Source organism: Amblyomma maculatum, chromosome 3 (assembly GCF_055883805.1).
Source record: "Amblyomma maculatum isolate TAMU_Amacu chromosome 3, ASM5588380v1, whole genome shotgun sequence".
Classification (NCBI taxonomy): domain Eukaryota; kingdom Metazoa; phylum Arthropoda; class Arachnida; order Ixodida; family Ixodidae; genus Amblyomma; species Amblyomma maculatum.
Window position 1 is genome coordinate 201,368,702 of NC_139346.1, and position 15,624 is coordinate 201,384,325.

The following is a 15,624-nucleotide window of genomic DNA, read 5'->3' on the forward strand; positions in this document are numbered from 1 at the left end:
CCAAGCGCATTCATACGGCTACCAAAGAAAGTCATGTAGCTTTCTGAAAAACTTCGCAGTTAAAGAAAAGTTCGTACTGGTCCGAGAATCGAACCCGGGGACACCACCTTTCCGGGGCAGTCGTTCTAACAACTGAGCTAACCAGAATGGTCAGCAGATCACATGGTAGGGTGAGCGTTAGTTGATCACAATAGATCGCAACGCTAAACACGCTTCGAGGAAACATAACTATCAAGCACCTTTCTCAGTTACCCTGCTGGGGTGGCGCAGTGGTTACGGCGCTCGAATACTGCGCCCAAGAACGCGGGATCGAATCCCGGCCTCGGCGGCTGTTTTTCGATGGAGGCGAAAAGCAAGGCGCCCGTGTGCTGTGCGAAGTCAGTGCACGTTAAAGAATCCCAGGTGGTCGAAATTTCCGGAGTCCTTTACTACGGCCTCTTTCATAGCCTGAGTTGCTTTGGGACGTTAAACCCCACAAACCATAAACCAAATTTTGTTCAGTTTACAATACTGTAATAAACTACGCAAGCAAAACTGCCTTCGTGTGCAACCTTATGGAAATTGTTTTGTCAAGAGGAACGAAATAGCTAATATATGTGGTATGCCCCGCACTAGTGCAAAGTGTAATAAAAGTATTGTGAGCCTTCCGTGGATGTTCTTTAATTTGTACATGCCATGATCTTCCTCTTTCATTTGTACATACCATCATCATCGTCCCGCGGCGCCGGCTCCGGCACGCGCCTGGGTTTTGTCATCGGATTAAAACGCTAGACAAGGCATCGCTGGCCTTGCCGTCACGACCTTGCCGTCTAACCTAGCCTTCTTTCACAAGTGGTGGAGGTCGAATTCGATCCCCTTGCTGCCTCTCACTGGAGCTACGTTCCGGTCGTCGTTTGGCAACTACCACCATAATCATGTCCACCGAGAGCAATCCCGACCCGGCCGGACCCTCTACCTCAGCTGCACCGACGCCTCCGACTTTGCCCACACGTCAACGCGACCCACCGCTGTTCGCTGGTCGTCGTGACGAAGACGTGGACGACTGGCTCGACACATATGAGCGCTGCAGTGCCTATAACCGGTGGGACGATGCTTTGAAATTCCTCAACGTTTCGTTCTATCTAATTGAGGTCGCCAGAAACTGGTTCATTAATCGCGAACCCCACACTACTAACTGGACCACTTTCAAACAGCAATTCCGACAATACTTCGCCGACCCGGCAGTTCGGACTGAGATCGCGAGAAACAAGCTCGCTTCCCGCCTTCAAGGTCCCGACGAATCATATGCGTCTTACATAGAGGCTGTTCTTGCACTTTGTCGGCGCATTAGTCCCACCATGACAGAACCTGAACGTGTGCACCACGTCTTAAAAGGGATCAATGCTATGGCATATCACACCTTAGTTGCCCAAAATCCTTCAAGTGTTGATGCAATTATTACGACCTGTCAACGCCTCGATCAGCTACAGTCCTCTCGACTACAGCCCGGCTTCGCAACTGGTCCGACCTCTGCTGACCTTGATCTGCGGGCAATGATTCGAGCCATCATCCGCGAGGAGCTTCAAGCCCTCAATCCTTTCTGTCGACATGGGTGCGATCATTCTTCCGCACCTCCTAATGACGCCGTTCTCCGCAACATGATTAAAGAAGAGTTAGCTACCATCAGCCGCCCTATGACTTCCGAACCTTCTGCAATCCGCCCAGCGCCGACCTACGCGCACGTCGCTGCATCCCCCCCTTCTTTGGATCCCCCGCCCCGACCGGCACCAACATACAATCACATCAATGCAATGGCGATGGCTCAACCGACACAACCCAATTACGCACCTTGGCGTCCCCCCCGACCAGTCTGCTATTACTGTGGTATTAGAGGACATATATCCCGTTTCTGTCGTCGCCGCCTTCAGAACGAGCGCCGTGGTTACAACACCTTCGAATGCGACATGCCTCCAACCTCCGGAGTTTCCGGAGGTCAAACTGCACGCTGCGAACTTACTAAAAGTCCTCCTGATCGCCCGTATAACGTTATTGGTGTTATCGCTGAAGGTGTACCGGTTGAAGCTTTGATTGATACAGGGGCTGCAATTTCTGTCATTCACGCTGATTTGTGCTACCGTTTGCGAAAAGTGACAACCCCATATGATGGGCCTCAACTCCGTGGAGCCAATAATGTCCCTTTTCGCCCTTCAGCGAAGTGCACCGTACGAGTTGTTATCGACGGCATCCGCCATCATGTGCAGTTTGCTGTGCTCTCCCCATGTGCGCATTTGATGATTTTAGGATGGGATTTTTTGTCAACCGCTTCGGCGTTAATTTCTTGTGGCGACCGTGTTATCCATATGACAGACAGCGATATTTCATCTGAAGTTTCTGAACGACATCATCCTCTAGTTGCCGCCGCTGATACTGTTTTGCCTCCTCAGTGCGAAAAACTGCTTACCGTTGTTTCTGACCACATCACTGACGGGGACGTACTCATCGCACCATCTCATCGTCATCTTGCACGCGGCATCGCCTTCCCGTCAAGTCTTGTCCGGTTCCACAACGGCTCAGCGACAGTAGTGGCCACTAACACTTCACGTGAATCCCTCGTGCTCCCAAAAGGAACTTCTCTGAATTGTATGGTGGATGTTCAACCTTTTTCCCTGATGGTGCTCACCGCCCCTCCGCCTCAGCAACGTGTTTCGTCAGACGTCTCTCTTTCTGTTCTCGCAAACACTATTAATCCTAAACTCACGCCGAACCAACGCCAAGAACTGCTGACAGTGCTTCGACACCACCAAGCCATTTTTGATGTCACTTCCACACCACTGGGACGGACTAGTGTTGCACACCATCGCATCATTACTGAAGGTAACTCTATCGTTCGACGACGGCCTTATCGGGTTTCCCTCTCTGAACGAAAAGTAATTGAAGAAAATGTAAATGACATGCTTCATCGCAATATAATTCGTCCTTCAACAAGCCCATGGTCCTCCCCAGTAGTGCTAGTTAAAAAAAAGGACGGCTCGGTACGCTTTTGTGTTGATTACCGCGCACTCAACAAAATTACCCGCAAAGATGTATATCCGATGCCGCGAATTGATGACGCCCTTGACTCCCTCCAAGGCTCCGAATATTTCTCGACCTTGGACCTTCGCTCAGGGTATTGGCAAATACCTATGCACGAAGACGACAAAGAAAAAACCGCTTTCGCAACACCCGATGGCCTTTACGAATTTAATGTTACGCCTGTTAATCCCCCAGCTGATCGACGCCACCGTGGAACTGAAATTGTTCATGTCTCTCGCCTGAAACCGTTTGTGCGCCGCGATGCATCACTTAGTTAGGAGCGGCCAGGCTGGCCGCTTCCGACCCCCCGGGCAGATTGTGTGAGCCTTCCGTGGATGTTCTTTAATTTGTACATGCCATGATCTTCCTCTTTCATTTGTACATACCATCATCATCGTCCCGCGGCGCCGGCTCCGGCACGCGCCTGGGTTTTGTCATCGGATTAAAACGCTAGACAAGGCATCGCTGGCCTTGCCGTCACGACCTTGCCGTCTAACCTAGCCTTCTTTCACAGTATTTGCAATTTTTTCTGACTGCAACGCATTCTTTATGGTTGTCTTGCTTTTTCTACCTTCAATACAAGCCGGCACTTTACACTTGATTAGTCAACAAACTGGAGATTCATCGTTAAAGGCTGGGATCTGTTAGTTAACGACTGAACGTTGCACAATCTTCTTTTATGTCATGATGCAGCTAATAGCACTGTAATTACAAAGGCGCTCGATGTGCTCGCACAAATGTTTTCTCCTAGTTTAGCAAATCTTGGACTCCATCTGCAGCAGCGTAGCGTCGTTATATCTTCCCTACTTGTCGGTCAGACCTTCCCGATAAGTTCTTAATTAGCGTCAAAAACATCCTAAACATCGTTCCGAAGATATCACTTTCTGCAAGTAGGATTCTAGGCCTTGTCAATTAACTACCCTATTCCTTTCTCCGTTGTGTACTATTAATAAGCAAATATAACTAACAACAACTAATAAGAAAATTTTTCATGTATACTTTATGTGCAATTGATCTCTCTGTAGCCGGGCTGATTGAGTGTGAGGGTTACGGTAGAAGCAAAGACGCAATGATGGTCCCTGTTAAATCGTGCCTTGAGGTGGGGGTTGGAGGGTATGAAATTCTTACTGCGTTGCCCGTACTCCCTCCTTCAAGGAGACAATATAAGTTGGAATATAATATCACCACGTCTACTGAAGCCTTCCTAAGTTTTCTTGCAACAAAAATGTTGCAAAAAACTTTGCATAAAAGCAATGTAGTATAATGCCTTGGACTATGCCTCTGTTTCCCATATTGAATTATGTGCAATAGGTCTCTCTTCATAAGTGACTCTACTTAAAATTTTAATTGGCTGGTGTCTCCAAGATGTTCGCTGCACACTTTCTGCCTGGGAAGCCTCTCGGCAATGTTGCTCTGAAATGGGTTTTCGCCTCTAGACAAAGGGGCAGCCGCTACAACGTTTTAGAGCGGGGCGCTTTCACAAAAGCGAGCCGCGGTAGTCCTACTAACCTAACCTAAACTAACCACTGTTGTGCGCTCTCCGCTCATTACGGTAACCACAGCAGTACTGAAAATGGTGGGCTTCCGACTCTATCATTTCAGTTTGCTACCTGAAAATACGAATGCGTAGGGCCTATCTAAACAGAAAACAAAGTTATTAAATAACCGTGCGCTCACTAAAACGTTTGTCTTAATTATCTGCACACGTGTTTTGCTAGTCTATGAAAAGCTTTCTCCATTATCGCTGCTCACGGGGATTCTGTGCTTTCGTGTGAAATGGATAATGGTAACTGAGGGCTGCTGGAAGTCGTGCTGTAGTGTAGAACACACACAAAAACCCAATATCGCGAAAAAAAAAAATCAAGAATATGACAATGAAAACGTTTGAAAGGCCGCGGGATACAAGACACAGGAAAACTACGGGGAAAGAAGAGGAGTAGGGCTTACAGGCGTGCTATAATTCCTCAGTCTGAACATTAGAGGGCAGAGATTCCTGTTCAAGTTTGATCTCATCGGTGAGATCAGAAAAATTTATTCTTTTGGTTGTGAACGATTGTATGCAACAAGAACAAGGAGTGATTGATTGGGATCTCAAACGACAATAGTGCTGTTTTCAGGATTTCAGCGCAGTCAGACTTCTCGTACAAGATATAAATGCGCTAACTTTATTCTCGCCCCATGAAGGTTTATTACAGCTTCCCTTTATTAACTCGCAGGTAAAGAAAAATGATAAAGACGCCATTTTTGTTCCGTGTAGTAGGTTCATCAGATGCGGCAACGGAGGAAATTCGGTGTGCAACAAGGACAGAAGTTTTGCTTTTGAGTTTTCTTCCGCGAGTGCACGACTCCAGAGATGTTTTTCTCTTCGTATACGCCCAAGTCGAGCGTCCGCTTTCCGAGCGCTCACAAGTCGTCGTTAGGGGTCGGAAAAAGAGTCCGCTGGGGCTTAGAAACAAACGCACATGACAAGAACAGCAGAGAAAACTTTTGAGAGCGAAAAAACTGTGCTGAGAAAAAATAGCGCAGAGCAACGCTGCACAACGCAGTGTTGCTTGAAGAGTGAGGATGGCAGAACAAGCGATTATGCAATCCTCGACTCTTCCCTTTCATGATGTAGCCTTTGCCTCATTACGGAAGTGGAAAATGCGTAGCCGAGAGAAGACAATGGCTGAAACATTTGCCTGCTTTTATGATTTCACTTTGGTTTCACTGTCTCTATGCCAGCTCGTGGAGTAAATTTTGGAGAACAAATTGGATTGAGATGACAGCGTAATTAGTCGCCTAATTATCTTTGAGTATCCGGAAGTGTTAAGAAGTATGATGTTGTTGCATTAGGGGGATACATGACCCTAGTCTCTAGGCGAGTTTAAACAACCAAAGAAGCCCCCCCCCCCCCCCCCCCCCCCTCACTCCTAAAAAAAAAAAGTATGCTGTAAACTCTTACCTAACATAACAACGCCATTTCCGTAAGAGTTGGGTTTTACCATCTCTGGTTATGAATAGAATAGTTCGCACTTCCCGGAGCGCTGCGCCATACAGCGATATGCAATTTGCTAATTGTGCTCTTCCTTCCGTATGCTGTTCTTTCGTCGGGCTAGTTTTGTCCTCTTCTGTTTTGCCGCTAGTCACTCTTTTCTCTGCTATTTTGTCACTGTAATAACAGGATCCTGCTCTTCCTCGTGTGTATCTTTTATTGAAGTGAGAAAGGAAGGAAGGAACGGCAATATGTTCTAGCATTGTTTTGAGCATACGCACACATTCAGCCGATATGAATGATTACAAGATGTAGACTTGGACGCAGTTAATTCATAGGAGCGCTACTGGACAAACATTAAGTTCAAGGTTTCAAAGTAATTCCTATACCTGCAGTTAAATTTGATCAGGCTGATAACTATTTCTACTATTTATCTCAGCGCAGAGATACAGCAAAATGTAAAGCTATGCAGCTTCTTTGAATATTCGCACTTCGAATAATTCTCACCCTGCTCTATGCAAAGTTAAAGCTTTAAATCTATTCCTAACCATCATCGATTCACAATGCTATCCCCGTAGGAGAGGCCAGACACGAGCCCTAGAGAGTATGAACACGGGCCTTCGGTCATTCTCAACCCAAGGTTTCCGATTGGTGCGTATGATCTGATTCAGCGTTTTTAGCCGGTCTGGCTGGGAGAAAATCCTAACGGCAAGATTTTTTTTCCTCATCTACCTTACCCCAAACCGCTTGTCATGTCGCCGTTTGCATTTACATTTTTTTTTTTTTTACTTTGGAAGGTTCCCTTCATACATTGACCCAATACCATTCCAACTTCGAGTTACTGATCATTTAAGTCTCTTCCTGCCACATGGTCTGGTGGCTGTACTACAGTATTTCCCGCTCAATTTAATCCAAACGCCAGACTATTTAATCATAGCGCCATAGAATTTAATCTAGGCGCCACAGAAAATAATCCAAGCGCCAAAACATTTAATCCTGCCGCCACTGATTTTAATCTGGTCGCACTTCAACAGTTCCTGGACAGCCAAGACCATTAAATCTATTTCATCAACCCTATAATCATGCGCATCAAATAATTGGGCTTTCTGAGCGTATTAATATGAATAATGTTGTCAAGCGATTTTGGTGGGTCATGTGACAGTGTAATGTGATTTGGTGTGACATGTGCGATAATGCGCCCATTTTTCAACAGTATCATCACGGGTATCAAATGAAAGGGCTTTTCGAGCTTAATAACGCGAATATTGCAGTAAAACCATTTTGCTGAGTTACATGACAGTGTAACATGATTTCTTTGGACATGCGCGACAATTTGCTTTTTCTTTAACCTTATAACCATGGGCATCAAATGATCGAGCTCTCTGAGCACATTAAGATGAATAAGGTTGTAAAGCGATTTCGATGAGTCATGTGACAGTGTAACGTGATTTGGTGTGACATGCGCGATAATCCGTCCCTTTTTCAACAGTATCATCACGAGTATCAAATGAAAGCGATTTTCGAGCTTAATAACGCGAATATTGCAGTAAAACCATTTTGCTGAGTTACATGACAGTGTAACATGATTTCTTTGAACATGCGCGATAATTTGCTTTTTCTTTAACCTTATAATCATGGGTATCAAATGATCGGGCTTTCTCAGCGTATTAATATGAATAAGGTTGTAAAGCGATTTTGATGAGTCATGTGACAATGTAACGTGATTTGGTGTGACATGCGCGATAATGTGCCCATTTTTCAACAATATCATCACGGGTATCAAATGAAAGGGCTTTTCGAGCTTAATAACGCTATTATTGCAGTAAAACGATTTTGCTGAGTTACATGACAGTGTAACATGATTTCTCTGGACATGCGCGACAATTTGCTTTTTCTTTAACCTTATAATCATGGGTATCAAATGATCGGGTTTTCTGAGCGTATTAAGATGAATAAGGTAGTAAAGCAATTTTGATGAATCACTTGACAGTGTAACGTGATACGTGATATTTTTAGCTTTTGGCACCCTATAGTCATGTGTTCCAAATGATTCAGATTTTTGAGAGTAATGGAGCGAATGTTTCAGTAATATAGATTTGCTGAATTACGAGGTTATGTAGCGTGATATGGTGTGACATCCGCGATTGTTTCCCTCATTTTGAACCGTACAATCACAGGCATCAAATGAGTCGGTGCTTTGAGAGCAGAAAGATGAGTACTGGAATGAATAAATATTGGTGAAATATGAGACATTTTGACTTGAAATGGTTGATATTTCATTAAATAAACACTTTTTTCAACCCTATCAGCACCGGTATCAAGTGATGAATAGTCTTTTATAGCACGCCAAGGCAAATACTGCAGTAATACCTTTTTTTTTCTGAGTGATTTGGCACAGTTACGCGGTTTGTTTTTAGATACGCGGTAATACATCACATTCTCAATGTTATCATGATATTTGCCAGAATCATCCACTGAGTGCAGACAAACTATTTTGCAGTAAAGCTTTTCTGTTGAGTCATGAGACGATGTGAATAAATCGGTGTAAAAGGCTAAAACTGCAGCAAAATAATTTTGCTAAATTATTGTACGAAGCTACGTCATTCGCTTGGACATAGCCGATAATATGCTAATTTTTCATATATTTGTTAGGGGCATAAGTTTACTCGGCTTCTTGAGCGTTTAGCCGAATGCAGTGAAATAATTTCAGATTTTTCTCAATTTGCCTACTTTTGCTTGACATGCGGTAAATGACCCTCTTATTGCCTTCTCATGATGTTAAAGTAGATCGACTTTATCAGCGTAAGAATGCTACCAATGGAATGCGTTTTAGGACTTTGACGATATTGCCAAATTAATCGGTTATTGTTATTTATAAATGAAGTCAATGGTTCTGCAGCCGTTATTAGTATAATAGCTGATGACATTCCAGCTTGAACCTAGCAACGAGAGCTGGAAAAGGAGAGAAAGACAAGCAAGGCAAAAATCGGTTCTTCATATTGCGATTGAGGCTACTGCTGCTCCATTCCATTCATGTTCAGTAGCTGATGTTCTGTGTGAGGCACAGAAACCGACGTTTACGCTCCGTTTTGGTTTGTTCAAGAGAAAGAAAGCACTCTTTTTTTTTTTTTTAATTGTAACCGAGGCGAGAACGAGTTTGTTCTACCAGACCTCAGTCTAGAGGCGATAAAGGTAGGCCTGAGCAGGGATGTCTAGTATGTTGCATTTCGCGCAGCGGTAGGAGTGATGGTGTTGGTCGCACATTGTTGCAAGGCCTCTGTGACGGGGTCATAGTTTCTGTTCGTGCGAGACGGTGTCCACTCTGTCGGCAAGAAAAGCAAGCGTATCATGCATGTGATGCCGCGAGCGAGCTCGAAATCGTCCCAATTTCTGCGATCGCTCTAAGACAACTAGCTTTCAAGTGCCTTTATATCCATCAAAGAGTCTTTAGTGTTTCAAAATATGTTCATTTTACACACATTACGCATTCTCTTTCAATATTGTGTGAATTATGTACAAGCCTTTTCTATTAAAATATCAGTTTGAACAGAAGATGAATTTTTTTGGTTATTTGTTGAAGACAGAAAATAAATGCCAATGACAAAAGTAGCTGTGCAAAATGTGTATATCACACATTTATGGCGTAGTCATTTATTGGATGCTTATAGTTCAGCTTCCTCTACTGTCTTCAAGCTGTTTAGCATTCTTCTTGACAGTGTTGCACGTTTTATTAGTGTAAAATAACCTTTATTCACACATAGCCCCAGCAATGCATTTGTTATGATTGCAGTTATTTTATTGTCACTAAGATTTTTGTCATTCAGCAGTCATTCTGGGCGCTGAAGCCAAGTAAAATGCACTATTCTCCTAGCAGCTGCTACAGCAGAGCAGCAGCTACAGCTTTGTTATATCTGATATATAAGCATTTTGTATACTGCAGCATGCATACAGTACCTATTTGTATAGGTAGCTTCAATATGCAATGGAATGGCTTCTTTGCGCCTGGTAATTTATTCTCGAATGTACATGTCAATGTTGTATGGTCAATGTATATCAAGGTACATGTGCTTCTCTATATGCTGCCTCTTTTGCAGTAAAAACACTCAAGTGAAATGCTGCTGCCAAAAAATAAGTGTTTCTACTGAATATAAGTGGCAGTAAAAAAAAAAAGGATCTTTGTTGGTAGTATTTTCTGATTACAATCAGCATCATGAACATTTACTGCCTTGCTGTAATACTGCACTTTTCAGTTTAAGCATGTTTACACCACAGTGACCACAGCCAACTGTACCAGGCTGCAAGACGGTAGCAGAGAAGAGACAGCGAGCTGGGACTGGGATGGCTTGGCGCTGGTGTAATCAGCCATGACTTCAGTGGGTAGTTGCCGTCTCATGGGTAACCAAAATATGACATCCACTTAGGCCCATCTTTTGCTAATCTCGACAGCTTTTGATCATGCTTTAGCACTCAATTGAAGATCCATACTAAGTAGCCCACAGCCAGAATCGTAAACATTCGCAGGAAGGCTTACAAAGTGTGCCAATGCTGTTTAGGCAAGCATCATTGTAAGGACAGCCTTGTAACTTGGTAGTGATGATTACCTGCATAACAGAAGATATTTGTCTCCTATTGCTTTTGCCATGAACAAAATTTCACTACAACATGCATTCTTTGGCATATAGCCCGCCTCAGCATATTCAGGAAATGTATCTCTTGCCGAAGCCGAAATCTAAGTCAGTCTCTCCCTGCAAGGCTTGTTTAAAAAAAAAAAAAAAGTCTTGTCCTCAGAAAAGACTCCTGGTCTTTGCAGAAATGAAAAGAAGCAGGCGTTTTTTACGGCGTATTCACTTTCAAGCCGCGAATGTGTCGCAGGCAGGGAGCGTGACAAATAGCCCGTAACCAGTCATCGAGGAGCAAGGCGCGCTGGACAATCAATAGTCCCTTCATCCTGTGCTTTACATATAAAGGGCAGGTATACAGAACCCTTTCGACAGCTCTCGCTAGGTCATTTTGAAGACAACTGTTAAAAAACAACGCACGAGTGGGAACGAGACCTTTTGGTCGGAAAAAAAGCCTTGCAGAGAAGCCGACTTACAAGTGGTATTGCACACATCAATGCATATAATCAAGATCGTTCGATGACCAACACGGGTTTTTAGAGCTTAATCGGGAAAAAGACGCAGGTGTTCAGCAGACCTTCGATCACCTTTCGGTGCACAGGAGTACCGCTATCAAACATTATGGTGTTGCAGCGCTGGCAGACAAGGACAAGACTAGGGACACACACAATTGCACTGAACTTACAACTTTATTTTGGACGCTTTTGATTCGCGCATATATAATTGACAGAAGGATGAAATGAAAAGAATCAGGCGTTTTTACAGCGCATTCACAAACGCTAGACGAACGCGCCGTGGAGGAGGCGTTGCTCCGGCAGGGCAGCCAGGGTCACGAAATGCGCGTGTTCGCTTCGCAGATCTGAGATAAAGCAGGCACAATACAAGTTTACTATGATCTTCAGAACTCTTCGGCAAACACACGCAGTCAATAACAAAATCTACTCACTATTGTGATGTCCACAACGTGCGTAGAACCCCTTGCCTAGCGACTTGTTTCCGTTTCCTTGACGGCAATCATCGTTCCGCCCGATGGCTTCCGCTACCGACGCACTGCGTGATGCAAACGATCTTACATTCCCTACGTACGTTGGAAGCACGGTATAATCGTGGATGGAAGCCTCCGGTAGCAAAAAAAATGCGGTGCGCTTGCCGCCGCGGTGACGACGCACTCGCCCGCAAGCCGCCGTTCATCGATGTTCGTCGGCAATCGTCGCGCAGTCAGTACACTTTCTGCTTGTTCCCGAGTTGAACAGAGCCGGAGCAACTTGTCCGGCAAGTGAAACGCGTCCTCGTGCTTCATTCTTCGCTGTGGTTCGCCGATACAATGCCTCAAAGCGGCGCATCGCAATTTACGCGGCCGCCATTTTCACTCTCAAACGTTTGAGACTGCTTCTGTCGCTCTCAAAAAAACGCTCTCAATTTGCGGCCATATTTAGGTGCTCAACGTCATCATTTCTTTCGTGTTCATGACGTCTGATGACGTCCACCGGTGACGCAGAACTGACCGGTCAGAACTGACCAATAGGACATAGGCATTTGAGAGCGATTTTGAGAGCGATTCGTTTGAGAGCGGTGCGTAATACGGCCCCAGTACTCATCTTTCTGCTCTCAAAGCACCGACTCATTTGATACCTGTGATTGTACGGTTCAAAATGAGGGAAACAATCGCGGATGTCACACCATATCACGCTACATGACCTCGTAATTCAGCAAATCTATATTACCGAAACATTCGCTCCATTACTCTCAAAAATCTGAATCATTAGGAACACATGACTATAGGGTGCCAAAAGCTAAAAATATCACGTATCCCGTTACACTGTCACGTGATTCATCAAAATTGCTTTACTACCTTATTCATCTTAATACGCTCAGAAAGCCCGATCATTTGATACCCATGATTATAAGGTTGCAGAAAAAGCAAATTATCGCGCATGTCCGGAGAAATCATGTTACACTCTCATGTAACTCAGCAAAATCCTGTTACTGCAATAATAGCGTTATTAAGCTCGAAAAGCCCTTTCATTTGATACCCGTGATGATGCTGAAAAATGGGCACATTATCGCTCATGTCACACCAAATCACGTTACACTGTGACATGACTCATCAAAATCGCTTTACAACCTTATTCATATTAATACGCTGAGAAAGCCCGATCATTTGATAACCATGATTATAAGGTTAAAGAAAAAGCTAATTATCGCGCATGTCAAGAGAAATCATGTTACACTGTCATGTAACTCAGCACAATGGTTTTACTGCAATAATAGCGTTATTAAGCTCGAAAAGCCCTTTCATTTGATACCCGTGATGATATTGTTGAAAAATGGGCACATTATCGCGCATGTCACACCAAATCACGTTACACTGTCACATGACTCATCAAAATTGCTTTACAACCTTATTCATATTAATACGCTTAGAAAGCCCGATCATTTGATACCTATGATTATAAGGTTAAAGAAAAATCAAATTATCGCGCATGTCCAAAGAAATCATGTTACACTATCAAGTAACTCAGCAAAATGGTTTTACTGCAATATTCGCGTTATTAAGCTCGAAAATCGCTTTCATTTGATACCCGTGATGTTACTGTTGAAAATATTGACGCATTATCGCGCATGTCAAACCAAATCACGTTGCACGGTCACATGACTCATCAAAATCGCCTTACAACCTTATTCATCTTAATACGCTCAGAAAGCCCGATCATTTGATACCCATGATTATAGGGTTGGAAAAAAAGAAATTATCGCGCATGTCCAGAGAAATCATGTTACACTGTCATGTAACTCAGCAAAATCGTTTTACTGCAATAATAGCGTTATTAAGCTCGAAAAGCCCTTTCATTTGATACCCGTGATGATATTGTTGAAAAATGGGCACATTACGCGCATGACACACCAAATCACGTTACACTGTCACATGACTCATCAAAATCGCTTTACAACCTTATTCATATTAATATGCTGAGAAAGCCCGATCATTTGATGCCCATGATTATAAGGTTAAAGAAAAAGCACATTATCGCGCATGTCCAAAGAAATCATGTTACACTGTCATGTAACTCAGCAAAATCGTTTTACTGCAACAATAGCGTTATTAAGCTCGAAAAGCCCTTTCATTTGATACCCGTGATGATACTGTTTAAAAAGGGACGGATTATCGCGCATGTCACACCAAATCACGTTACACCGTCACATGACTCATCGAAAGTGTTTTACAACCTTATTAATCTTAATACGCTAGGAAAGCCCGATCATTTGATACCCATGATTGGAAGGTTAAAGAAAAAGCAAATTATCGCGCATGTCAAGAGAAATCATGTTACACTGTCATGTAACTCAGGAAAATCGTTTTACTGCTATATTCGCCTTATTAAGCTCGAAAAGCCCTTTCATTTGACACCCATGATGATACAGTTGAAAAATGGGCGCATTATCGCACATATCACACCAAATCACATTACACTGTCACATGACCCACCAAAATCGCTTGACAACATTATTCATATTAATACGCTCAGAAAGCCCAATTATTTGATGCGCATGATTATAGGGTTGATGAAATAGATTTAATGGTCTTGGCTGTCCAGGAACTGTTGAAGTGCGACCAGATTAAAATCAGTGGCGGCAGGATTAAATGTTTTGGCGCTTGGATTATTTTCTGTGGCGCCTAGATTAAATTCCATGGCGCTATGATTAAATAGTCTGGCGTTTGGATTAAATTGAGCGGGAAATACTGTAGTTTGCTCAGCAGGTAGAAAAACTTCCACTGATAGGCGGTGGCCCCGGACTCGAATCCCGGTCAAATAAGGATTCTGAAAATGCTGTCTCCATTTTATAGCACCTTGGATGGATGCGGAGGAGTAATTATGCCTTTACCACAATTCAAGTTTATGTACACCATTTGTTTGCTCTGTGGCTTGATTCAACTGACTTAGTTTGAAAATACATAGTGCCAAGATGCCCATGTGCAGTTTTGATCAAACGTTCTGAATATACTGGGCATTCACTTGAGCTTTGCAATAGGGAATTATCCACGATTAGGAAATACATCAAGATTTCGCCACCTCCAATCCATGCAGGAACACACCTAGAACCTATACCACGTGAAAGAGTTTGGTTCGTTATGTGTACAGCTTGTTACACTCAAAAGAACTTTTTGCTTTAGAGTGGCATAGTCTGCAGGTCTCAGCGGCGACAGTCAGTAGATGTATTACAGTTTATCAGGTTGTAAATTGTAGAGGCTGCATATGAAATCTGTTCAAGAGAGGTTTCATAAATAAACTGACTAGTAATAAATAACTAGTGATAAGAGGGGAAGGGGGCCTATTATCTTTTGAGATTGTTTCCCAAGCATTCAACAATAACATGCGCATATCTGATTGTGACTGACTGAACAGTTGCGCTGAATACAATGTGTTGGACTATTGTCCTCATTATTAAGTATTGATAGTTAATCTTGACATGTTGAGGTGCAATGCGCGCAGTGATTTCCTTCTGGCAAGTATAAACAGTTCCATATGATTTTATCTAGACAGCTGTTTTTTCACTCTTTATGAACCTATCCCCTCACTCTTTCATCTTCTATGTTGGTTTCTTTCTGCTTTCTTTTGCAATTTTGCTCCTTTTAAGGAGTGCATTGTTAGGAAAGAGGAATTTCTTTTATTTTTTTCGCAAACTTGCCATAAGATACACTACATGAACTCATGCAAAGGATTTATTGTAGGACCGAGAGAAGGCTCCTGCTATTATTGTGGTCGGTCAGCCATCTGGAGAGTTTTTTTCCCGTGTCGCCGCTAGTCCCACTTTCTGTAGAATAAGTGTCTTTGTTGGCTTTGTCCCTGTAGAAGTCCGCAGAAGTAAAATTTCCATTCCCATCTTTTCTGATGAATTCATCTCTTTGTCACGGTGTTGTCCTCGCAATAATAATCACCTTTTTAGCATGACTAACCTGCGCAAGGCCAAGTATCATTT